Genomic DNA, 25,147 nt, shown 5'->3' on the forward strand with positions numbered 1-25,147 from the left:
GCTCTCAGAGCTCTGACCTGAGAGACCCTGCCAAAACTGCAAATATTCCTACTGAATTTCATGAAACTAATACACCCACTGTACAGTAAGTGTACAAAACGAAGTCACACATGCAGATATGGGATAGGGAACTGCTAGGTGGTTGTGTATTTTTTTGCTTACTTTAAGTTTGTTTAAGTTGTATATTGTTTGTTTAAGTTAAGTTGCTTGCTATAGTGCAACAGGGTTTAAGCGGCATGTTAAAAAAATCTATAAGATTTAAAGAATATATATAGTAAATTGGTCAAAAGTGACAGTAAAAACTTTTACACTGTTATTTTTACACTTCACACTTAAAAAAGTAAAATGTACATGGTATCCACAGAAATATTAATAAACACAACTGTTTTCAACATTGATAATAACAAAAAACTAACAAATAACAACAATGTTTATTTACCATCAAATCAGCATTTAGAATAATTTCTGAAGGATCATGTAAAAATTCAGCATTGACACAACAGGAATAAATTACATGGTAAAATTTACTAAAATAGAAAAGGTATTTAAAATTGTAATAATATTTCACAATATTACAGTATTTTTGAAGTAAATGCAGCTTTGGTGAGAATAAGCCAAAACATTAAAAAATCTTACCTACCGAATACTGTAAAAATATTACTACTGTAATTTAAAAATACTTTGTATCAAAATATTACCATTTTATTCTTATAGTAATTTTGAATTTATTGTCAAAACAGTACTTACTTTATTTATTTTTTATTTCTTCTCAAAATATTACTATATTAATCTCATTATTTTGATTTTATTTTCAAAATGTTACTACATTAATCTCATAATACTTTAATTATTCTTACAAATTTTACTTTAATCTTACAATGCTTTATTCTCATGGTCCTCAGCAAGCACCACTAATTACCACTGAGTCTTTGAATCTTCACATTATAACCCATAGTTCTTTCACTCATGTGAATGCAGCGTGTGCCTCTGGGTTCTGTACGTAATTCTGAAGATGAGTGGAAAAGGTTGAGTCTTGGCCAGTTAAATGGCACTCAGTTCATGGGTCTCACCTTCCTTATTCTTCCCAGGCAGTTTCAGCTTCAACCTCACCACCGTGGGCTACCTGTCAATACGATTCATCTCTCTCATTCTCGTATCCTCGCCTCTCGCCCTCCCTCTCTTTTTTCGCCGGGTGCCAGGGGAGTATCAGTGTGCCGTTTTTGCGGAGAGTGATGGGTTGGTGTCAAGTGTGTGTGTTGGGTTTTTGATACGAGGATGTGTGCTGTCGTAGGGTATCATGTCGGACCGAGGCGAGAGGTCTATCTGAGCTGAGCTGCTTTGCCTCTCTCCCGGTCACCTTTCACTGGCAATTAGTGTCCTACCAGCAAACCGCTCACAAGTTGTCAGGAGTGCTTATCATGAAGATCAGCGCCTATCAGTCTCTCCATCTCTTCCTCTCACGTTCTCTCGCTTCAGTTTGCTTTCTACCGCTCCGTGCTTGCCATCTCACTTTCTATATGCATGTGTGTGTGTGTGATGGGTCCCAAATGCCCCTGTACTTGTAAAAGTTTTATGTAGTGAGATCATTTGCAGGGTATCATCGATGTCTTCAATCAACAGCACTCGTCCTCTCATGTCCTTCTGCATGCCAGCCGCTGTCCTTGTAAACCCTCAGTGGCTGGAAAGTGTTCTTGCCACTTCCTGTTTTCTTCCTGTTATAAGAAACCAAATCAAAACTGGGCTTTTAGGCCTTCAGTATGCTAGTGTGCTCCTGAAAGTTGACAAAAATCATGTTAAGCAGATGAACGCATTTAGAGTTTACAGTCTTTTAAATATTAAAAAAAATGTTTCAACTTCCTGTTTTAATAGGAAATATAATTACAGGAAAGAAAAACAGGCTTTCAAAACATTTCAAATGGAAATGTATTGCTTCCTTTCTTCTTTCCTGTCTGTCTGACTATTCCTCCCTTTCCTGTCCTTCTTTCCTTTTTGTCTTTCCTTTATGTCTGACTTCCTTCCTTCCTTTGTTTTGTTCATTCTTGTTTTTATGTTTTTTCCATCTTTCTTTCTGTCAGATCCTTCCTTTCTTTCTGTCTGTCTGTGTTCCTTTCTTTCTCACTTCCTTTCCTGTCTCTTTGTTTTCCTTCATATCTGTGTTCCTATCTCTCTGGTTGCGTTTCTTTCTTTCTTTCTTTCTTTCTTTCTTTCTTTCTTTCTTTCTTTCTTTCTTTCTTATTTCTTTCTTTCTTTCTTTCTTTCTTTCTTTCTTTCTTTCTTTCTTTCTTTCTTATTGTCTGTCTGCCTATCTGTCTTTTTCTTTCTTTCTGTTTTCTCTTGTATTATTCCTCTGCCTATCTTATGTTCCTCTTTTCCACTCTTTCTTTCCCTCCCTCTTCACTTTCTTTCTTCCTTCCCTCCTATCTGATGTTCCTCTTTTCTACTGTTTGTGTTCCTTCCTTTTCACCTTCCTTTCCTGTCTGTCTGTCTGTTTTTCTTTCTTTCTTTCTTTCTTTCTTTGTTTTTCTTCTTGTGTGTATGTCAAAGTGTGTGACACCGACCTGTCTCGGCAGTGCAGGTTTTGATGGTAATGTGATGTGCTGGATTCCTGCTGTTCCAGCACAGTGTCGGTATCTGCAGGACGCCTGTAGACGTGTGTGTGAGTGAAAGAGCGAGAAACCCAGAGCGCATGTGTGAGTGTGTGTGTTTGTGACAGTGCTGGTGCTGACTGGTCCTGGCAGGCTGGAGATGTCGCTCTCCATGACGCGAAGTGTGCCAGAGTGGTGCTTTATCTCAGGGCTGACACACATACACACAGGGCATCATGATCCTTGGTTGCCCTTTTCCCCGTCATTCTCATATATATGCGCTTTACTCTGCTCCCATGAGTGTAGATTGGGGGTCCAGGCTCAACTTCTGTCCAGGCTCAACTTTAATGTGTTCCGTGTGTAACTCACTGTATATGATTGCAGTATTTTATAATCTACAGAATGTTGATGTAAAACATTAATAGTATTTTAAAATTAAAGCAAGCCTAAGCACTGTAAAGCAGCATGATAAGTGTGCATGCATGTTTAATGTGAGTATCAGGAGATGTGGGAATAGAGTAGCATAAGAGGCCTGGCATAGAGTATCATGTGCAGACCTCACAGTTTGTGCAGTACCATCCCAGACTTCCAGGTCGAATACTGAATACTCAAGAGAAGAGTGCAGTAAAGCTTAGCAGTGGATATACTTTTGCACATATACAATATACAAGGAGGTGGAGAGACAAAGATGTTTGCAAGAAGTTAGAAAATAAAGAGTTCCAAGGCTGGCCATTAAAAAGATGCATCACCTTCCTTGGTGCAGGAAACTTGTATCAGATGTTTTTTTTTTTTTTTTTTAATGAATTTTCAAGTAATTCTTTAGGGGAAAATTTGAACAATGAGACCCATATAAAATGGTCCCAGAACATTTTTTTATGAGAAATTATTGAATTAATTTCAGTGGTTTTCAACATTTTTTACTTGTAGTCTATGATATTACCCTTTTTATTTTCAGTGATCTACCCTGATATATCTACCTTGATATATTTTCAATGATGAAAAAGCTGCTTGATTTCATTCTTTTTTAATTAACAAGAATTGATAATTAAACGTGTTCAATAACTGTTTAAAGAACTGTTCTCAATGTTCTTCAATAAGAACAGTATTTTTTGAAGGGGAAAAGAATATGATTGGAGTTTACATCTTGATGTTATTTGTTTTTTAGCATTTTAATTTACATTGTTTTTATTATTACATATATATTTTTTTATAAATCAATAATAATTTATTAATTTAAGTCATCCTATGGCCCCCTAACGTGTCCCTGGTAGAGAACTGCTGATTTATATTGCAATCTAAGAATTCAAAATTTGTTCAGAGTTTGCAACATTATTAAACTCTAAAGGAGAAACATGTGAACAAGACTTTTCCTCTGAAGAAAAATCTGTATTTGCTCACCATTTAATCTTATTGCTGCTTGAAAGAAAGAGTTAGATATTAAAGAGATCTTATACGTGCTTTTTCTTTTCTGTGTCTATGCAATTATTCAAAAGCCAAACGCATTGTCTCCTCTGCATTGCCATTTAATTGTATTTACAACTAGTTTTTCATGCTAACGTGAGTTCTGTTTCTCAGGATCACATCACGGGGCAAAAACCTCCTAAGCGTTCGACCAGCGCAAGAAGTGTTAAAGCTGTAAATTGTAGAGGTGGAGCGGTCCACCTCATCTGCTCTCTGCCAGAGTCAGTGTGTGTGATAAATGGTGGGTGTGTGTGACGCCCCCCTCCACCCTCCCAGCATGTATAAGTTTTGCCTTTAATTACCATGGCTGATAATGTTTCCTATCCATAACTGTCTGTGCAGAGAGGAGGCCTGGTCTGCTTACTGATGCACAGGAGATACCGAACCAGCTCCCCCCCCACCACCACCCCTCCATCCACCTCCTCTTCCTCCATCTTTCAGCTTCATCTATGTAAGCAGGGCATCTTTCATTTCAATATTTCAATATTTATGCCTAATCTTTACAAGCGGAAAAGTTCAAAGTCATTGTAAGGGTATGTAACTTTCGCTGTCAATTACACTCTACTGGCAGTTGGGTCTGGGTGTTTATTTATTTATTTGTTTGACGGCCTTCCGGCTTGCACGAGGAGAAGGCCGGAGAAAGACAGCCCTGTCATATCTGACTCGTCAACATCCTGCCAGTTCCCGAAATCCCGGCGAAGTGAAATCGCTCGGTCCGGTCCTAACAGACAGGCCTGCCTCTCTCACAGCTGTAGCTCGCTCTGTTTGTACTCTCATTGATTGCTGTAATTAGTCACTATGGTGTTTCAGCTGAAGAGGGGGAGAGTATTTGTTATGCCTCGATATAATTCCGGGTGTGCGCGTGTCTGCGTCCGCTTGCTTGCCTAGCGTATGTACACATTTCTCCATTGAATGTGAACTTGAATAAAAAAAGCCCAGAAAAGGTCACACTCATTTGCATGATGGCCTTCATTAGAATATGCTAAGGACGGACGCGGGTGCTTTCTTTCTCCATCGTGATGAATAGCTGCAGCATTACCTACTCGCCTCAAAGTAGTCCTCCGTCACCCTCATTTACATTTCCCTCCCTTTTATATTTATTTCGTACATTTGCGAAATACTCACAGATATTGCTTCTGAGGAGACCTGGCATCCTGTTTTGCAATTTAAATTGGCTGTGCTTTATAGTGTAATAGTCAGCTTGTCATTTAGAAGCACCGGTGCTCTCACGGCCTTTTACGACTCTCAAAGAGTTCGATTTTAAATCAGACAACACTTTGGGGCCTCTGCGGTAAATTAGGCTGAGCTTAAACACCCTTGATTGGATGCCTCGGGGCCATTTTAAACTATTTCTTTGGTTTGTGTTGAAGTATCGAGCTGATCGCTATTGTTTTTAAATGCGTTGTGGGATAGAATGGGTCAAAAGCTGATTGTTTATGATACAAATCTGTGGATTAGAGAGGAATTGTTTGGTGTATACATGTGTGTTAGGTCAAGTTTTGTATTTTAAGATCTGATATTTAGTTAGGCTAAGATACAAAAAATGCAGTGATTTTAGAAGAAAAGAAAAAAAAGAAGAAGAACAAAAATATATTAACAGCCTTAAACCTAATATATATATATATATATATATATATATATACATATATTATATATATATATATATATATATTTACATAAATTGACTTTCATTCAGCAAGGACACATTAAATTGATGTAAATACACTTAAGATTTCATTTATTTCAGATTTACACTTGTTTAAATAAACCTGAGGCTGAAAGAAACTCACAGTTTCCACAGAAATATTAAGCAGCACAAACGTTTTCAGCTGTTAAAGTAATGTAACATTAATGTTAAAATGTAGATCATACTAAAGTATATCTATTACATGTGAGTAATAGAAAGTTTTGTGTTTATGAGTCTTTTTTGTTTTTAACTATGTTAATACATCTTTGACAATTTGGTTAAATATTGGCCTGACACCTTTTTACTAATTTACACATTAGCATGAAATGATGCCACTTCAGGCAGAGTATATTGGACTAAAACGATGATATATTGGCAAAATTTTGTATACAGTTTCTGTGGCTAAAACATAGAGTAAAAATTAATACAGCATCTAGCATAACTGAAGTTTGACTAATGCTGTTATCATAAATCATATAACAGACCCTACGACATCAAAATGCTTCATGTTCTTGGTAGTATCTTTATTCTGTAATACAGTATTGAACATCTTTTTCCCCTTTCTATGCAAAAAATAATAAGGCATTGTTACCTTGTTCATGATTTGACAATATATATGTATTTGGACAAGCCAAGTTTTTAATGTGTGTGATCTTATTAAACAGACAGAGAGAAGTGACTGACCCTTCTATCTACATTTGGCTTCTGCCACCCTACAGTAAATGGACAGGCCCTTTATGGTGAAATATTCATAATGCTAAGAGAGCTGAGGAAAATCATATCTGTCATCGATAAAGGTGATGAAAATCAAAGAGACTCATACTGTTCATCATTTTGGAAGCTGAATACCCTAGAGTTCGCCTGCTCTTTTATACTTGGGGGAAAATTGTAAAAAATTAATTTCCTCTCTAAGGCCGGTAGAAACAGTAAACAGTAAACACTCTAAATAAATGATGTTTTTCTCCTCTCCCTCTTTTGAATGGACAGACGGCCCCTGCTGGGGCCTTGGTCTCCGTGGCCCACCGCGGCCCTGTATGCGGAAAGCGAACCTGAGCGGCGGACCTCAGCGGTTGTTTAATCGAATCAGCCTGGGTCTGAGTGGATCTGACTTCTCCCCTGTCCCGAGTGAGGGCTTCCAGTCACTGCCTGCCATGGTTACCCTTCAGCCCCTATAAACAAACCACAGTAAACCTCATCCGAGAATGCCTGCAGTTAGAGCCTCTGAGCCTCTGCGGAGACATGAAAGTTCCGACTCTCGGTTCAGGCTTTCATCTGCACTCATTTGGTGTGAGCTGATACCAGCGTTATTACGCTCAAACTGGAAAGCTTGAAGAAAAGGACACCTAATAGGAGTTGTTGGGAATTTCCGAAACTTAAAAACTTGTGCAGGCAGTTGATTTGGAATGTTTGAGAGAGGGTTTGTGGTATGGGCACCATGTCTGCCATCATATTGATGCTTTATGAACGCACACTTGAGGTTGCAGTGGTTAAAAAAAAATATGTAAGTATAAGTGCATTGATTTAGTTTTTTTTAATGTAATAAATGTAACTTTTCTTTATACAGCCTGCAGTTCAAAAGTTTGGGGTTGGTAAGAGTTTTTAAATGTTTTTGAAAGATTTCTCAACAAGGCTGCATTTATTTGATCAAAAACAGAAACAGCAATATTGTGAAATATTATTATAATTCAGTGTAACGGATTTCTATTTTAGTATATTTTAAAATATAATTTATTCCTATGATAGCAAAGATGAATTTTCAGCAGCCATTACTGTGGAAGTCACTTGTGATGTGTCTTTGTTGAATAAAAATATTAATTTCTTAAAAACTTACTGACCCCTAACTTTTGAATGGTTGTTTTTTTATATCACATAATATAATTTTTAATTATTATTTTAAAATTTTACTCCAGTGTATGTATATATATATATATATATATATATATATATATATATATATATATATATATATATATATATATATATATAGATATACATGGTATGATTAGCCATTAACAACAATTCTAATTTGAACCTTTCAATTTGATCATGGTTTCAGGAAAAGTTTAAGTGAGATGCCAATAAACTTCAAAAAAAAGGAGGAGTATTGGGGAAGAGTAGATTCTGTCCATTTCTTTCCTCTTATGGGAGGAGAGGGGACCATTTTGCTCTAAGTTATATATACAGCATTTAATCCCAGTGGAGTTTTTTTTCTTCAATTAGATTTTCTTCGTCAAAGGCATATGAATAGGTCTTAGCTGCAGTCTCTTAAGGGATGCAAAAGAAAAAAAATACAGTACTCTGATATCCTATTCAGTTCTTTCTTTTTCCCATGGGATGGGTATGTATATTTCACGTTTCAGGTAATCTGTCCCAAAAGGACACAGAGAGGACAATTGTACCCCATTGAACATAAGTGGTTGCTCTATCAGACCTATTCAGAAGTTCAGTTTTGAGTATGTGATAGAGAGGTATGGAGACAAACATTAAAATCTCTTTTTAAGTGCCTTAGAAGGATCCAGAAAAGCCTATCAAAATAGTTTACTACTCCTTGTCTGGTTATCTTCTTTCTTGTCTTGTATTGTGTCCAGACAGTGTTCTATTATACATAAATGAAGAGGACAAGATCTGTTATTCTCTGCCTGCAGTTATCAAAATATTGTGTCTCCTGTCTTCACTCACAAAGAAAGAACAAATAGCGAATATATATTGTTATATATAACATTATATGCATTTTGAGTAAAACTTTTCCAGTACAGGGAAGGAGAGGACAGGATGGGCTAAGGTGGGAGAGAATATCCATTTAAGCCTGCGGGCAACTACAGCTGCCAAAGGCTTTGCAGTTCTTTTTCCATTTGTAAACATTTTTGGCTGACTACTGATGTTTTAAAACCCTGAGGAAGGGCTTTTGACAACTTGCAGAATAATGTGTCATGTGGTGGTGTTTAATTCATGCTCCCATTTCTTCATGTTTACCCAGAAATGCACCTGGGAACTAGTAAGCGGGAGACAAAACCCCTTATTATCTCAATCTTTGCATATTTTTCTATCAGAATTTCTATATATAGATACTGTATGTGCCACTGGTCACTGAAGCAATGCATTGTATGTTCATATGAAAGCTTGTGCACATAATTAAGACAGCTCTGTGAAAAAATATGGACGTTAATAGATTAAAATATTTGAAATCTATAGATAATAGATCATACATTGTTATTAACTAAAGAGAATAATTTCAGTGCTAAGAATTGCTTATTTGCTGTAAGTAAAACTTCTATATTGCTTCAGCAGTTGATAAAGTGAATATTGTCTGGCTGGGGGTTGCATCATAAAGCCTGATGTATATAAGAAGAAAATTTTCCTATATCTATTTTTTTTTTCTGGCATTACCGTGTAATCATTCTGTTTCTGAAGAGGCTTTTTTGTCTATGAATAGTAGAATAGGATGCATTTCCATAATAACATGCAGTTGAGAGAGAATTCCCCTCTCTACCTGTATCTGTGCTGTGCCAAGGTTTACACCTGTAAGAGAGCCAGTGTTTTTGATAGGTTTGTTCAGATCACCTGTCTGGATGCTGCTGCCATGCATAGAATACTGCTGTGCATATGAAAGAGAAAGGCAGGGTTCTTCGTATCATGCATCCGCTTGATTTCGTATCATGCATCCGCTAAACAGTATAATGGACTCAACACACTTATATTTACATTTATGTTTCGAACAACTGTTAACCACAAGTGTGCGTTCATAAAGCATCATTACATGGTGCCGATACCAATAACCCTCTCTCAAAATTCCAAATCAACTGCCTGCACCAGTTTTTAAGTTTTGCAAATTCCCAACAACTCACTTTTTTTTCACCTTTAACATCTGAGTAACCTTTCTATTTCATAAAATGTTCTTTGTGGCGAAAGAAGGCTCTTCAGATTACAAAAAGTTAAGAAAAAGATGGTTATTTAAAGAACCTTTGACTGAATGTTTTTTTTTGCAGAACCAAAAATGGTTCTTCTATGGCATCGCTTGAAGAACCTTTTGAAGCACCTTTATTTTTAAGAGTGTAATGTAATTGTGTTAGTTTAATGGGCAAATGTTCACATAACCACTGAGATGGCAGCAAAACTTAGGCTGAGCTTAAACTTGCATAGAGTCTGTTTACTCTCATATCACTCTATTGTCTCTTTAGATGCACTTAATACAATTATTTAAACCTAAAACATAAGGTAGCCAGAATGGGGAAGTTACTTTGAAAATTAATGCATGACAGTATTGCGTTACTCCATAAAAATTACATTACTTAGTTACTTTTTATGGAAAGTAATGCATTATGTTACTTTTGCGTTACTTTTTGCGTTTTGTGTCACCTGGGTTGGGCTTGCTTGTTTGTTTTTTTAATAAGAAAAAACCTTAAAGTTTTATTTTTGGCAACTATAAAGGCCCTTTCACACTGAAAGTGAAATGAATAAGCATCAGGCTGAAGGAAGTGCCTCGGTCTTTGCATCTCACTCACGAGTTCTCTCAACATCGGGACAGAAGAGTTGTCTGTGAATAAATGGGAAAATAAAGTAACTTGTGTAAAAAATTTGAAAAAAGCAACTCAGATATTTCATTGTAAATTTAAAAGTAATCCATTGCTTTACCAGTTACTTGAAAAAGTAATCTGATTACATTACTAGCGTTACTTCTAATGCGTTACCCCCAACACTTATTACTTTATTGTATATTTACACATCACAAATCACTTTGTTTCATTTTAAAAGTCTTTACAATAGTTGCTGTTCTTACAATAGTTTCTGAAAGAATTTACTCTGCGCAAGACAAACTCAATCAAATTACGGCCTGAAAATTCCTCATAAATTCCTCTTTAAAAAAGCCCCTGAAGGCCACTGTAAAAATCGCACACTGGAGACTAGCACTGGTCACGTATGAAACATCCCTGAGAGTGTCTGAACTGCCACAAGCTGCTGTTGGTCCACAGATTCGGTATATTTCCATGCATGTTTCCAGAGACGCGGGGTCCGCCGGTCTCACATGAGATGAGAGAACATCAGCGCTTCAAGAGCTGCTCAACTTTCTGTGTGTGTGTGTGGGAAGTGAAGGGAAGGGAAGGGAAGGGAAAGGAAGGCAGCGCTCTCTCTCCAGCAGCAAGAGCTGTTTTTAGTTTTGACTGCGGGTTTCAGAGCGCTGTTTGTTGTGCTTGGCTGAGCAGCGGCTGAAGTTGTCAGCGTAAATAAGACTTTGTATTCAATCATCTTGACACGTACAGAGGAGACAGTGAGTGACAGATTTAAGAGGGAGGTGTAGCAGCAGTAAACTCTCTCTCTCTGTCTGTCTGAATAAATTCACAAAGAGAAGTGAGAAGTGTTCTCCTATCACACAACCTGCCACAGCCTTCTGCATAGACGAGAACTTAGACGCCGTGTCTGGTCTAGTAAATGTGTTGACAGTGATAAACAAAGGATTGTTACTTTCTCTTTTTTTAATTGTCTTTTTTGCGGCCTCGCAGATCAAGTACACACTTTTCCAAGGCTATCAAATCTGTCTTCTGCTTTTTCTGAGCAAGGCTCTGGAATCATGTGATATATCCCTGAGAGCTTCCCAAGCAGACATTCCTAAACTGATATTGACATGTTGTCAAGCTCGCCTCTTTCCCATAAGGCCTCCTGAGCTCTGACAGACTCCAGCGAAAGCAGGAAAGTTGCCGTCGCTCAGGACGTGCAATAATTTCATCCTGTCTCCACTGCTGATGTGCCGGGCCTATTTTTAGTTCCTCTTTTTTTAAAAAAAACATTTATAGTCATCAAAATCACCATTCTTCATAAACACCTGCTCAGGAGGTCCTCTGGGCTTCCTTCTCACAACCTAGATGATCTTGATGACTGACTCATGCTGGAAGAGGAAGCTGGATTTCGAGTCATCTTTGAGCAGTGATGTATAAGAGACGTTCGAAATCGGATGATCCTGAATATGAAAGCGTGAAGCCTTCGTGGCGTCATCATTAAACCCTGTTTGCCCCGGTTATCCCCTTTACCACAACTAATGAATGTATTAACACTTCCTTCATCTCACTGGCCACATATACACAGAAACTAAATACGGTTGTCACTCTTCTGACTGCTTAATCCTTTTCTGTACACACACACACACACACACACACACACACACAAACTTATTTTCCACCGAAATGGTGCTGGTGCCCATGCAACAGTTATATGCAACACTGTATGTAAATATGGCAAAAAAAAGTTTGTATGTATGTATGCAGCATTCCAGATTTTAGTGTTAGAGAAGTGGGGTCTCGGGGTAGTGAACAAAACAAAAGGTTGCCAACAGTTTAACCTATATTTAATGTCTGGTAGTTTTGCAATCTTAGCGATGTTAAAGAATATAAAATAATATTTTGTAATATTTTGTATCAACAATATTTTACTCGTTTAAAACCCTTTATAAAGTCATGTTTTTGATTTCATTTCACAAGTTCACACTTACATATAATATATTGAGTAAAGGTTATGCATATTTGGCGTGCTGTCCGGGGAGAGGGCTCCGAGCTCGGTAATTACTCTCGAGTCCAGGTTACTCCCTCTGTCCGGGGAGAGGGGTCCGAGCTCGGCTTTTAGTCTGGACCCAGTTCGCTCCCCCCGAGTGCTCCTCCCTATGCTGGGGTAGGAACGGGTTGAAGGTGAGGAGTCAGGGTGGTGGAGGGATGCTGAAAGACTAGAGATAATGAAGGTAAGGCTGCTTTGATTATTTATAGGGGTTCTCTCTTGTGCTGGTTGGATAGATGGTGTAATTACTGATGATGGACTGGCCCTGTTAATTATCTGCACGTGCTCCTCCCGAAATTTGTTAATAAAACATCACTTAAAGTTTATGATGAGGCAGTTTGCTTAATTTGAGCTTGTTTTGACAGACCTGTTTGTTGATTTTTCTAGCAAGATTTGGCAACATAAACTGTAGGGATGGTGAGAGAAACAAAGCTGAGTCAAGAAGCAATACATTCACTGATATTTGCACGTTTGATGTGCTTTAAAATACATGATATTGCATTCACACAGTTCAATATACAATAAAATACTACTTTAGACAGAATATGAACAGTTACTTGGTATATTTTCACTCTGTTAGAGAAACCAGTTTCAAACAATGTGAGTGAAACTGCAATACAGACTGTAGTGGTGTTTTGTGACTGACTGATTTTTTTTTAACAAGTCAAATGAGTGAATGAGTTAATGAATGTTGGACGAATTGGATAAGTGAATAATTCAATGACTCATTCATAAAGACAGTTGCCGGTTTCATTCCTGAATGAATCAGTGTGTTTAAATGAATCGGTTGAATGACATGATTCATTAAGACAGTCATCTGTCACCACCTGACGGTGTAACCTGCAGAAAGCGTTGTATTATTAATGCAAAAAATGAGTATGTTTACTTTCATGTATCAGTCAACACACGTTGGATAGTAACACATGTATTCTTTTCACACACACAACTTTGATTTAGAGGATTCACTTCTGCAGTTACAGTAAATATGGGTGTGATTGCCAAAACTTTGCAATATTATGCTCTTATAAGGGTTTATTCCATCATCCGAGTTTCTGCATACACATTAAAATGGCATCCCTCTTTCTTCTGACTTATACTTCTCTCTCTCTCTCTCTCTCTGCTGTTCCTCAGACAGACATGCTGGGTTATTCCACCAGCCTCTTCCATCCAACCGGGAGATGTATTGCTGTCATTCTGTCTGCTCTTTCATCTCTGAAGCCTTAGTGGTCTAGCTCTAGCCCTAAACTGTCTGAACCCTTGTGGTTTTTGATGAGGTCTTTATGGGTGCTGACCACAAAAAGTTCATCAAAGCAATGAGGTGGGAAAAGCGAGTAAGGAGTGTAGAGAGGACAAGAGAGGTGTGGAAGAATGATGGAGAGAGAAGACCATGCAGACAAAGGAACTATAGCGAGAGAGACAAGTTGTGAGAAAGACAGAGAGACTGACAGACCGATAAAATACATAGATACAGATTGATAGAGAGAAAGAGCGAGGCAGAGAGAGCTGAGGGGTAGTATTTAGCCCCCGTGGAGGCAGTAAAACAGCAGGTGAGTGCCATCATTAGGCCAGGCAGATGAGGCGAGGCTCTCAGTATGACCATCTCTCTCTCTGCCGCCCAGTCTAGCATACAAAATGGCTGCCGAGGGGCTGCTTAGGGGGAAGGGCAGAGCAGCCAGCCCTTACCAGCCCCATCGCAATCCCTGCCCTCCTCTGGGGCAAAATGTCCCAACGGTATGCCCATCTATTAGTGTAAATGCTCCTCATGTCTTGGCGAGGGTAATCTGTGTTTACGCTTGGGTGGAGTGTAATTAAGGTAGTTTGAGTGTCAGCTTGTTCTGAGTTTTACGTGCCTAGTTCATTCAGGGTTTCAGGCAGATACAGCTTTGGAGAGACCCAAGCTGGATTTTAATGACGTATTCTCTTTTTTAACCCTTAAAAGTGGTTTAGAAAGTCACTGCCTGTAGAAATCATTGTTTTGGCGTTAAACTTTTCTTTATTTTAGACATTTTTGAGGAAGGAAGATTAAATTTGGTATGTTCGTGTCAGAGGAGTCACTGACCCAGCTGTAAAATTCCTGAAAATTAATATTTAGCTGTCCGTATTATAATACTGTTGCTCTGGCATTTGTAAAATCCTTCCTAGTAAAATATAAAGCCAAAGCTAAAGCTTAAACAACTGGTATTTCTGCTCATATATTGTGTTTTGGATGCTCTTTTTTAGCCTGGACTTTAGCCCTCACTTCAACCTATATAAATATTAGTGCTGTCAAAATGAGTGCATTGATGCAGGCCATACATTTTTTTCAGTTTAATGCGTTAAAAATATTTAATGCAGTTAACGCATGCATTTATTTACATTTATTTAGACGCATAATGTATTTACGACCACATCAAACGGGAGACTTTTTTACAAGTGTATCAATTATATATTCTACTGTTCAAAAGTTTGAGGTCAGTAAGATTTTTTTTCTTTTTTTGAAAGAAATTAATACTTTCATTCAGCAAGGATGCATTACATTGATCAAAAATGACAGTAAATACATTTGAATTAATACAGAAAAATTTTAAACACATTTTAAATAAATAAAACTGTTCTTTTGAACTTTCTATTCATCATAGAATCCTGAAAAAAATGCTAGTTGTTTCTTAAGTTAGAATGATTTCTGAATGATCATGTGACACTGAAAACTGGAGGAATGGCTGCTGAGAATTCAGCTTTGCCATCAATATTTAACATACTGGATTTTAGAGTATATCAAAATATAAAAGTTATTTTAAAATGTAATATTCAAAATGTTACTGTTTTTACTCTATTTTTAGATCAGCTCTTTTTAAGCTTCAGATTTTATGTTTGAAATGTGATGTGTGTTTCTTTGGTAGATCCGAGTTAATGATTTAACCTTGAAGTGAAAACATACTGACCTGGATTGGAAAAGTCACACAGCTCGTGACATTTGAGCGCTGCTGAGCTAGCACTTTAATAAGCTCCTATAGCTTGCACCCACAGATGCTAATTACTGTACACGCTTGTACAGGATGCTGAATTATAGCACATTTAGTCTATACTAAATATTGTGAGGCAGGAAAGCAAACAAACAAATTCCTGTGATGCCACATGATGTGGTTTTCTCTGTAATTCAAAGCGTGCACAGATAGCGCCTCGGTGCTAACACAGTGTAGCATGTCGTTAGTTAAACGTGCTAATGCGCAGCACCCACCACTTTTTTAATCTCTGCACCCAATACCCCTCCACCACCCCCCTCGGTCCCCCAGGCTGCGAGAGGACACATTAGCGAGATTTATATTTTCCTAAAAAATAGAGTGAGTGGCATTCCGTAATATCCTTTTATGACAATAATCAAGACACAATCATCAAAACCGTAGCGAAACGATGTTGTTCCAGCCCCTGCAGGCAGGGGCTCGACTCAGATGCGCGGCAATAGCTGTGACGGCGGTGGACGTGGAAAGCTGAAGTCTGTCCGCTCACTCCCCTCGTTCTTGCCATCTCCCAACGGGCAATGCCATCCATGCCATCTCACGTCGCAGTTAATCCAGGCCTTACGATGAGAATCTTACAGCACGCCAGTCTGATTTGCAAGCTGCCCTATCAAAGAATGCTAATTAAATCGTATTTTTGCATATGCCATGTCTCTTTCATGTACATATGCAAATGGAGCCCCGTTGCCTTTCAGCGCCTGGTAATTAAGTTTATGAAGGACAGCTGTAATACATAATTAACAGAAATGTTTGCAAGCCCGCTCTTTCGGTGCCGAGACGGGAGAGAGCGACGGAAGCGGCTGTGAATGTGTTTGTGCGCTTTGTGTGTGCGTGTTGTGCGCCTCAGGTTCCCCTGAAGCCCTGGGATAGCTGACGGTTTGAGTGTGTCAGTCTTCATCACCAGAATGGAAGTCTCTCGCTCTCTCTCTCTCTCTGCTTTCTCTAGGCTACATGCTCATCATCCTGGCAAGGGATAGGCTGAAGACACACTGAATATTTATAACCTTGTCCTGTTTTGTTAGTGTTGGAAAGTGACTGATGAAGAAGAGTGTGTGTGTGTGTGTGTGTGAGTCACAAAACAGGGTTTGGAACAGGCTCCCGGGTTATAGTTGATTTAGCGACTCTGATCCATTATGGGCTAACAAGACGCCGACCTCTGGTAAACTGAGACCTGTGCTTGCTGATGTTTTTTATCCAGTTGCTGTTATGAAGGATGATCAGTTTGGTCATTTTTCAATACATTTTTGCCGTTCTGTAAGTGAAACGTGTTCTTGATCTTTTCGAAGTAGCTGACAATATCTTTCAATGAGCCAAGCCAGCCATTATGATCACCAGAACAGAGAAATATGAGGCAGATATCAGATTCTTGAAGAAACCGGGGCCAAAACTGAAGCTCTCACTAAATGTACGGATCATACTGTAAGTGCTTTGCTGGCTGTAATTTCTTTTAAAGTGCCAATGCTAAAGTCAGCATAAAGCCATAATCACCATCAACCATATCTCAATATTATAATGTTTTACTTCATCAGTGATGATGATGATTGATTTATTATTCTGATGCTATGTTAATTTAACATTTAGTTTTTCTAGGGAGAAGAGAACAAAGTAAAGAAAAAAATATATATAAATAGATAGACACACACAAACAAACAAATAAAAAAAAAATTATTTAAAAATATATACATATATTCATCAAAATATACTGTACATTCAAGTCTAATCACCATTATTTATATATAGCTTTTTAAAATGCAGATCTATATCTATCTATCTATTTATCTATCTGTCTATCTGTCTATCTGTCTGTCTGTCTGTCTGTCTATAATATAAATAAAAAATATATAGTTATTATCTATACTGTATATTCCTCAATTTTATCTATATAAAATCTCATTTTAAATATGTAATAAAATATCTATGATTTCAGTCTATGATTTTAGATACATGTTTGCTTATGTTTGTACTGTGTTGGGTCACCACATCAATGTTTTACAGAGTGAAATGAGTGAAAGGCAACAAACGTGGCTTTCATCCAAAAACTGCATTTCCTCTATTCCACACTACATCTCATTGGCTACAGCAAATACACATGTGCCATCTCTTTATGAGTTCTTTATGAAAACCAAAACTCTTAAATGCTTTATCAAGGCGTGGCTGTCCAAATCAGTTATAAGTTAACCAAATAAACAGTGACAATTAGATTAATAATGCATATTGTTTGTGAATGTTTCGGCTTTGAGTGATGTTTGGGAGGATGGTAATTTATTGAAAGTAAATTCATGTAATTGTGCTGGAAAGCTTGATGAGGCAAAAGAAGGTGTCAGCATGGTTTCCATCACCATGAGAAGAAAAAAAATCATTAAAGAGAGAAACGAATGCACTTCAAAGCATTGCAGAGAACAAACATTTATGAATGTGTATCATTTAGAGAGAGAGAGAGTTACTGTAGGATTCACAGGACTTACATGAATGGAACATCACAAATCAGCTTTGATGTGTTTTATTTTTGATATTTGTGCCTAACGTCCCAACAACTATTCTGTTTATCAAAACTAGAAACTAGAATTGCTAAATTTATTGGTCAGCATTTGGACATATTGACTAAATTGGAGGCTGCATGAATATCCAAAATTTATATACATTTAAATATATTTTCCATCATCAAAAAAAAGTTGTAACTAGTGTTGCTTTCGTCAACGAAAATTATGACTAAATATCGTCGTCAACGAAACTTTATCATGTGACGAAAATGAGACGAGACACAACGTAAATGCTGGTCATGTGACAATGACTATAATTAAATGTATAATGCAATATCGTTGACGAATAAAAACGAGACTAAATGTGGTTTACAAAATAAAAACTATGCTAAAATGTCTCTTCATTTTCGTTGACCAAAAAGAGACGAAATGAAATGTTTTAACATTATTTAGTCTCGTTTAGTCATTATTATTATTATTTTGCAGTATTTCTGTTTCCTGTGTCTCACTGCGCACACGCGACCGACATCATTTCCTCAAGTCCCACTCGCGGCATTTAGAAGACGACAACAAACAAAGTTAAGCGGGATTTATACTTTCGCCTGGCTCCGCTGACTGCGAGTGCTCCTTCCCAAACGGACGAGGCTTTTATACTTGTCACGTTCGCATTGTACTATTCTTTGAAACGACAGGGGAGCGACAAGGAGTAATTGTCCTCTAAAACCGTCGGGAATCACCGGTGAGAAGAAGTCATTTGCCAGTACAAGTCTTGTGATGAATGAGTTGATGAATGAATCATTTCTTTATGTACAAACTTAAAACAATCTTAAACTACTGGCTGTATTTCGCATCAAACACGAGACAACTTTAAGCAAATATTGTATAACTAAATATCTAAATGAATTCTAATTCTAGTTTATACAATAAAAATAAAACGTACTTCAAATAAGAAGCCTTGGACAAACTAAGCAAACATTTTTTTCCAAAAAAAGCGTTTTCCGTCAAAAAGCACCTGATGGAGTTTGAACTTCACATTAAACTGCTTCTGTTTCACACAAACGGCGACAGACATGCATGTTCGGCTAGAATCACCCTGAACTCGTGCATGTTCGGATGCGGAGCTATGCGGAAAGTTCAAAAAAAGTTCGAAAAGTCACTCAAAGTGGACTTCCAGCAACACCGCGATGACGTCATATTTTCCGTGCTCACCCAAGCGAAATTGCGGACGCGTCGAGTATAAATCAGCCTTGACACAGAGAAAGGGACCAATGGCCAGCCAGCCAGGGTTCGTCTTTGGGAGAAAAATTAGCAGATTATTATTATTATTATTATTATTGTTTTTATTTATTTTATTTAAATTTATATGTGTACTTCTAACATGTTTGGTTGGTAAAATAAATGTAAATTCAAATCAGAGAGTCTTACGTGTCTGGAATGGATGTATTCTTGAGTCTATAAGGTAACAACAATAATATAATAAGATAACCTTGTTTGAAATGGGTTTGGCTAAAAGAAAATTTTGGTTTCGCTTATACTTCTAGGTACTTGTACTATATTGACTGGGTTAAATAGAATTGCATTACTAAAAAGAGACTAAAATACCATTTTCATTGACTAAAACTAAACTAAATGTCATCAGTTTTCGTCGACTAAAACTAGACTAGACTAAAAAGAGTATGAACGTGACTAAAACTAGACTAAAATGTCATCAGTTTTCATCGACTATAACTAGACTAGACTAAAAAAAGTATGAACGTGACTAAAACTAATAAAAACTAAAATGACAGCTTCACACAAAGTATTGACTAAGACTAAAATTAAAACAGGCCGCCAAAAACAACACTAGTTGTAACGTCGTTTAAATATTTTGAACAAGGTCTTGATACTGACACTGATTCTGTTGAAATTCTGTACATGACAAATGTATTGTTATTTGAAATATATGCTGAAAAATGAAGTGGAGTTTATCCATTTTGCACTATGAACAGTTATGCTTTGTTGGAACCATTTGTTGCACATTTTTAAAGGATTATTCTCTTCAAAAATGAAAATTCTGTCATGATTTACCCACCTTTATATTGCTTGGAGAGATTTAACGAATAAAAAAAATATGATCTGTTCCTTGGACAGTTAAATGGCTTTAGAAGACGAAAACATTTCTACTATACTGAAAAAATATTGTAAATAAAAGATTATTGGATAAGAAAATACTATTTAAGTCTTTGTACTTGCCGTTTCTTCTTAATTATTTGTTACTAGCATTACTAGCAATTTCTGAGGAAATACTTGAGTAAATACAGTACTACAGCATTTTTTTTTCAATGAAATGAAATTTTTCTTGTGTTCATTTTGAATAGCCTATTATAAATATTCTACCAAACATCTCTTTTGTTTTGTTAGTTTCATTATATCCAGGAATAAATATTCAGCTTTGTTTTTGAGTTATGTCTGTGAACACCTCGTGCACATTTTACAATATTTTTTATGGTGTTATTTGAATAAAATTTTCATGGTCAGTCAGTTTTTGCCTGCAGAACCCCACCCCTAAACGGCAGATAAAACAAACCAAATCTTGATTGGTCGCCTTACATGTCTCTTGCAAGTCTGGCTCTGTGAGACTATACAGAAGAGATGGGCCGGCCTCCCCCTCCCTGCCTCCTGCTCCTCACCGCAGACCTCAATCGATGCGTCCAGTGGCAGGGACGGCTCCGCGCCTCTTTACGACCTGCTCCCAGGGCACTTTTTAAGCCACCACCACGGGCAGCAGCTTTCAGCGGTTCCACACCAAAACCACTATTTACTGTAATGAAATCAGAGCGGGACTCTATGGATCGTCTGGACCTTCCTGCCTCGTCTGATTCAGCATTCTCCTTTCTTTATCTTCTATCTCTCAGGCCACATTCACAACCAATAGCGTCCCATCAAAGTAAATTCGCTTTGATCCGTGATTAAACGGGCACGTGTAGTGAGCTGCCGGGCCTACACCGGCTCCATTCATGAAACGCAGACTGACAGCTCTCCTGCCAGGAGCTTCTGATCGGCGTCTGATGAGACAGGACGTTGATTGACAGGTTGCGAGGTTGCTCCTTGTGTGACTGCCTATAACGTTTCACTTCCTTGTTTCCCTTCTCTCTCTCTCTGCCTTTCTTTCTCACTTCCTGTCTCTCTGCTGTCAGAAACGTCATTCGTCTGTCAGCTTGGCTTTTCCTGGCAGTAAATGGAGTTGTGAACGTCTTTTTTTTTTTTTTTTTTTGAGGGTGGCTCAGTGAAAGCAACATTAAATACGGACAAATCTGCAAACAAACTGCTGCAAGGAATCGTCTGTTTTCCTTCCCTCTCTCTCCTTTCTTCCTGAGCCTTTCAAAATGAATGTTTTTAAGAAAAGTGTCATGCTGAATGTGACAATTGACTCGGAGTAATAATAAAAGGCACCATATGGTCTATGTTTGATAAACATGCATTATTAAGTTGATTGCCTGTGTAAGACATTCATTTACATTTGTTGTATTAAAAAAGGAATTACCCTCGGTTAGATCAAAGCTGCGAGATTAACTGAGGTGCTTTTTAATTGTGCTCTGATTTCGCTTGGTTAAGGAGATCAGAGCTGTGATCCAGGTGTAGAAGTTTTTAGCATTAAAACATGTACAAGTTTTTCAGTTGAAGCAGTGCCTCTTTAAACCCATAATTATTGTGAAACAGTTCTTTAAAAATATCTTTAAATGAATGCTGGAACATTTTGTGTTTTTCAGATAATGAAAAACTTATTCAGAAATGTTAACTTTATTCAGCTAATAAAAAGCAGGTAATTTTTTTAAATACTTTTTCATCATCTAGTTGCATTAAACTTAATAAGTGAGAAAATGTATGTTTAGTCTTTAAAGTTCTGCTGTAGCTCTCAAATCTCATTCATGCTTACAAACATGTGAAGATGTTTGGCACCTGGTTTGCTTTACAGCTCTCATACAGTTCTCGAAGACTTGTAATATAGTGCACAAGTCATGTATTAATTTCATTTATAATTATTATTTTAATACTTTATTTGATTTTCTGTCCTTTTTGGGGTATCCAAAGTCAGTATATAATTTTGTTGCATATAAAAGTGTGAATATCATTCAGAAATGTCTAATTTCATTTTTTAAGCAATTAAGAAAGTACTACAGATCTGGTATCAAATAAAGTGATAAATGATCAATATTTAATTTTAGGATTAGATTTTTCTTTATCAGACGATTAACAATTAAAGGAATAGTTCACCCAAAAATGAAAATTCTGTCATTAATTACTCATCCTCATGTTGTTCCAAACCTGTAAGCCCTCCGTTCATTATCAGAACACAAATTAAGATATTTTTGATAGAATCTGAGAGCTCTCTGACCCTCCCATAGTCAGCAAGGGTCCTTACACAATCAACGTCCAGAAACGTAGCAAGGAGATTGGTAAAATAATCCATGTGACATCAGGGGTTCAACCCTAATTTTACGTTTCTAGACGTTGATTGTATAAGGACCCTTGCTGTCTATGGGAACATAGCCTTAATGTATGATATTAATGTATGTAAAACATCATATACTGTATGATATTACAAGCGAAACAAATGATTGCTGGGAATATCATATGAAAAGATGAATGGTTTTGCAAGTGCGGTAATATGCGTATGTGTGCGTGTGTCAGTCTTTTCGGAAACCAGACACTGGGCACCACATGGCTTCCCCGACAGTCATCAGACTTAGATGAGGCCAATTCATCATCAGTCTCCGTGAGTGAGTGTGTGTGTTTGGGTATGTGGTACATCATTACGAAAGTGATGGAATAAGCCTCTAGCACACAACAAACATCCTAGCACCAATCCACTCTGAATCCTTTCCTCTGGACCAGTCTGGAACAAACTTGCTGTATTACAGTCAAATAATGCCATTATGCAGGAAAATGTCATATATTTTCCCGTTTCCCTCAAATGCGGGAAAATGTTCTGGAAAATTCATTTTCCAAAGAGCTGTAACCGTCAGCTAATGATGCTGTCGTTGAAAGCCTCTCTCTGTCTCTCTTACTCATCTGCTCGTGAACACGCTCATACACACAAATATGGCACGGAGCCATACTGTCTGTGTTAGGATGTGTTAACATGATTTGGTGAAAACAAGTACACAAGCAAGCAAGCAATGGAGCAGACATTGATTGACATTGAACTGCTCTCTTATTTACTGCTGGGGTTTCTCATCCTCGGCTGACAGATTAGAAAGTGCTGTCTGTAAGCTGGATCCAGGCCTTTTTCCCCCCCGTCTAATTCTATTTCAACTGTAAAACATGGTGTCATCATTTTCTGACAGTCCTCGAGACAGAATTTATCTCATCATTAATTAAAGCTCGTATTTCTTACACGCCGGCTCTTAATTAGTGAGAGGTCATTGGGGAGGGCTTATTAAGTGGAACAAATTCAACCAACGTTAAGAGAAGAGTTCTCTCTCTTTCTCTTTTCACTCTTTCGCACATACACGCACATGAAAGATAAAAAAATAGGGGGATTTAGTAAGAGTGAATTGTGCCTGCTGACGGCAAGCACAGTCTGTGCATTAGTGGTGGGGATTTTTTGTGACTCTTTCTACAGGTTACTTTACTATGACAGTAGGTGGCGATAAGGGATTGTCTTAATGAATGAGTCATTGATTTGTTAATATAACTAATTCATTAAAAAACAATGATTTATTCAGGAATGGAACATGTGACTTTTTGAGTAAGTGAGTCAGTCATTCACTCAGTCAATTCATTCAAAACACAGAATCGTTCAGGAATGAAACTAGTCAGTGCATTTAAGAGTAAATAATTGAATCATTAATTTAGCTGACTCTCTATGAGACCGATTCACTTGAAACACTTCATTCAGGAATAAAACAAGTGATCGTCTGTGTCCGATTCTTTCTGAAACAATGATTCTTTCAGGAACTAGACAAATGACTTTGAGCCATTTAATTCACTCAACAGATTCAGTCAAAACACTGATTAATTCAAGAATGAAACCAGAGTTTAAAACACTTATTTCAGGAACAAAACAAGTGACAGTGGCTGCTTCCAAAATTGCAGTTTAGGCGAAAAACAGCATGTGACATAAAATATGTCCAAATTCACAGTACTCATCAAAGAGTAGGCATGAGTTCTGGCATGATTCTGAAGTGTGCATACTGTACAAACTTTACTATCCCATGAAGCCATGGGAGATACTTTATGAATGGCAGTGATGCGATGTAACCAGACCTGGGTAGTACCTGATAACATGTAATCTGGATTATGTAATCAGATTCCCAAAATTAAGTACTTGTTACATTTTAAAATACTCCTAATCGGACTACAGTTACTTTTTTATGGATTACATGATTAGCCTACATATTATTTACAAAACAGCAATAAATTGTTAATAATTTACTGATTCTCCCCAATTCCTCTTTTTCATCTTTTAAATGTTCCTTTCTAAAATAACCTACTGCTTCTATACATTCAGAAAGTCTTCCAGATTTGTGGACATTCACACAAACAACACACAATATTCATTTACAAACACATAAAAAGACCATTGGATTTACAAAAATAATTTCAGGTTAAAGAAATGTTTCAACATTGCGTCAACTACTTATGAACACATACATTTTTATTTAAATTATCAGTCTGTAGGTTATTTAACCATGTTTTTCTATGTCTTTCGAAGGCTTTTGTCTTTCAAACACATTCAAATGCACAAACATCTCATCTGATCCTTTTTCACCTAATATATTTCTTAAAGTACCCCACCATTGAGCTATCTAATTCACTCAACCGATTTGGTCAAAACACCGATTCTTTCAGTAACAAAACAAGTGACTCTTTCGTGAATGAGTCATGGAATCATTCACCCAACTGATTCTTTCAGAAACACTGAATCATTCGGAACCAAACGTTATGACTGAGTGTTGCTCAGAGGCAATAAAGTGGTTATCTCTTTGCTTATGGTCTTGTCTGAAACTATTTAGGTTGGCGAAAGCATCAGTAGACAACTAACTTTTGACTAAAATGTAAGTTACTTGTGGCTGTTTTCCTGTTTATTGAGGTATTTACATTCGCAGTCCTGCTGCTGCCTCGTGCAAAGTAGGGCTGTGTTTGATACATCGATGCGACAATGTATTGTCACAGAGATTTGACGATACGGCACGTGCGCAGCAGTGGACTACGCTTAATTTGAATACAAGAACACCGTTTAAAACGGAGTAGAAAAGTGCAAGGTTTCTAAAAATATCGAATAGAGAATAATATAGGCTACAACAAGGTTTAATCTGGTCGCAGAGGAACACAACCGGGGTTGCCTGATATAAAGAGACGTAATCCCCGAAATCCCCGTAATCCCACTGAAGTGTGTTAGCCTACTTATTTTTG

General features: G+C 37.3%; 2 long non-coding RNA genes across 2 annotated transcripts in view; both read left to right on the forward strand.

Annotated features, from left to right (window-relative positions):
• LOC122140876 overlaps positions 1-4,220 on the forward strand; it is a 40,164-nt gene extending 35,944 nt beyond the window's left edge. Inside the window, exon 3 of the long non-coding RNA XR_006157417.1 lies at positions 4,161-4,220. This is a non-coding gene — a long non-coding RNA (uncharacterized LOC122140876). The remainder of the gene's footprint in view (positions 1-4,160) is intronic.
• LOC122140877 overlaps positions 4,210-25,147 on the forward strand; it is a 31,567-nt gene continuing 10,629 nt past the window's right edge. The window contains exons 1-2 of the long non-coding RNA XR_006157418.1: positions 4,210-4,287; positions 4,389-4,497. This is a non-coding gene — a long non-coding RNA (uncharacterized LOC122140877). The remainder of the gene's footprint in view (positions 4,288-4,388; positions 4,498-25,147) is intronic.

Source organism: Cyprinus carpio, chromosome B19, assembly GCF_018340385.1.
Source record: "Cyprinus carpio isolate SPL01 chromosome B19, ASM1834038v1, whole genome shotgun sequence".
NCBI classification, from domain to species: Eukaryota; Metazoa; Chordata; class Actinopteri; order Cypriniformes; family Cyprinidae; genus Cyprinus; species Cyprinus carpio.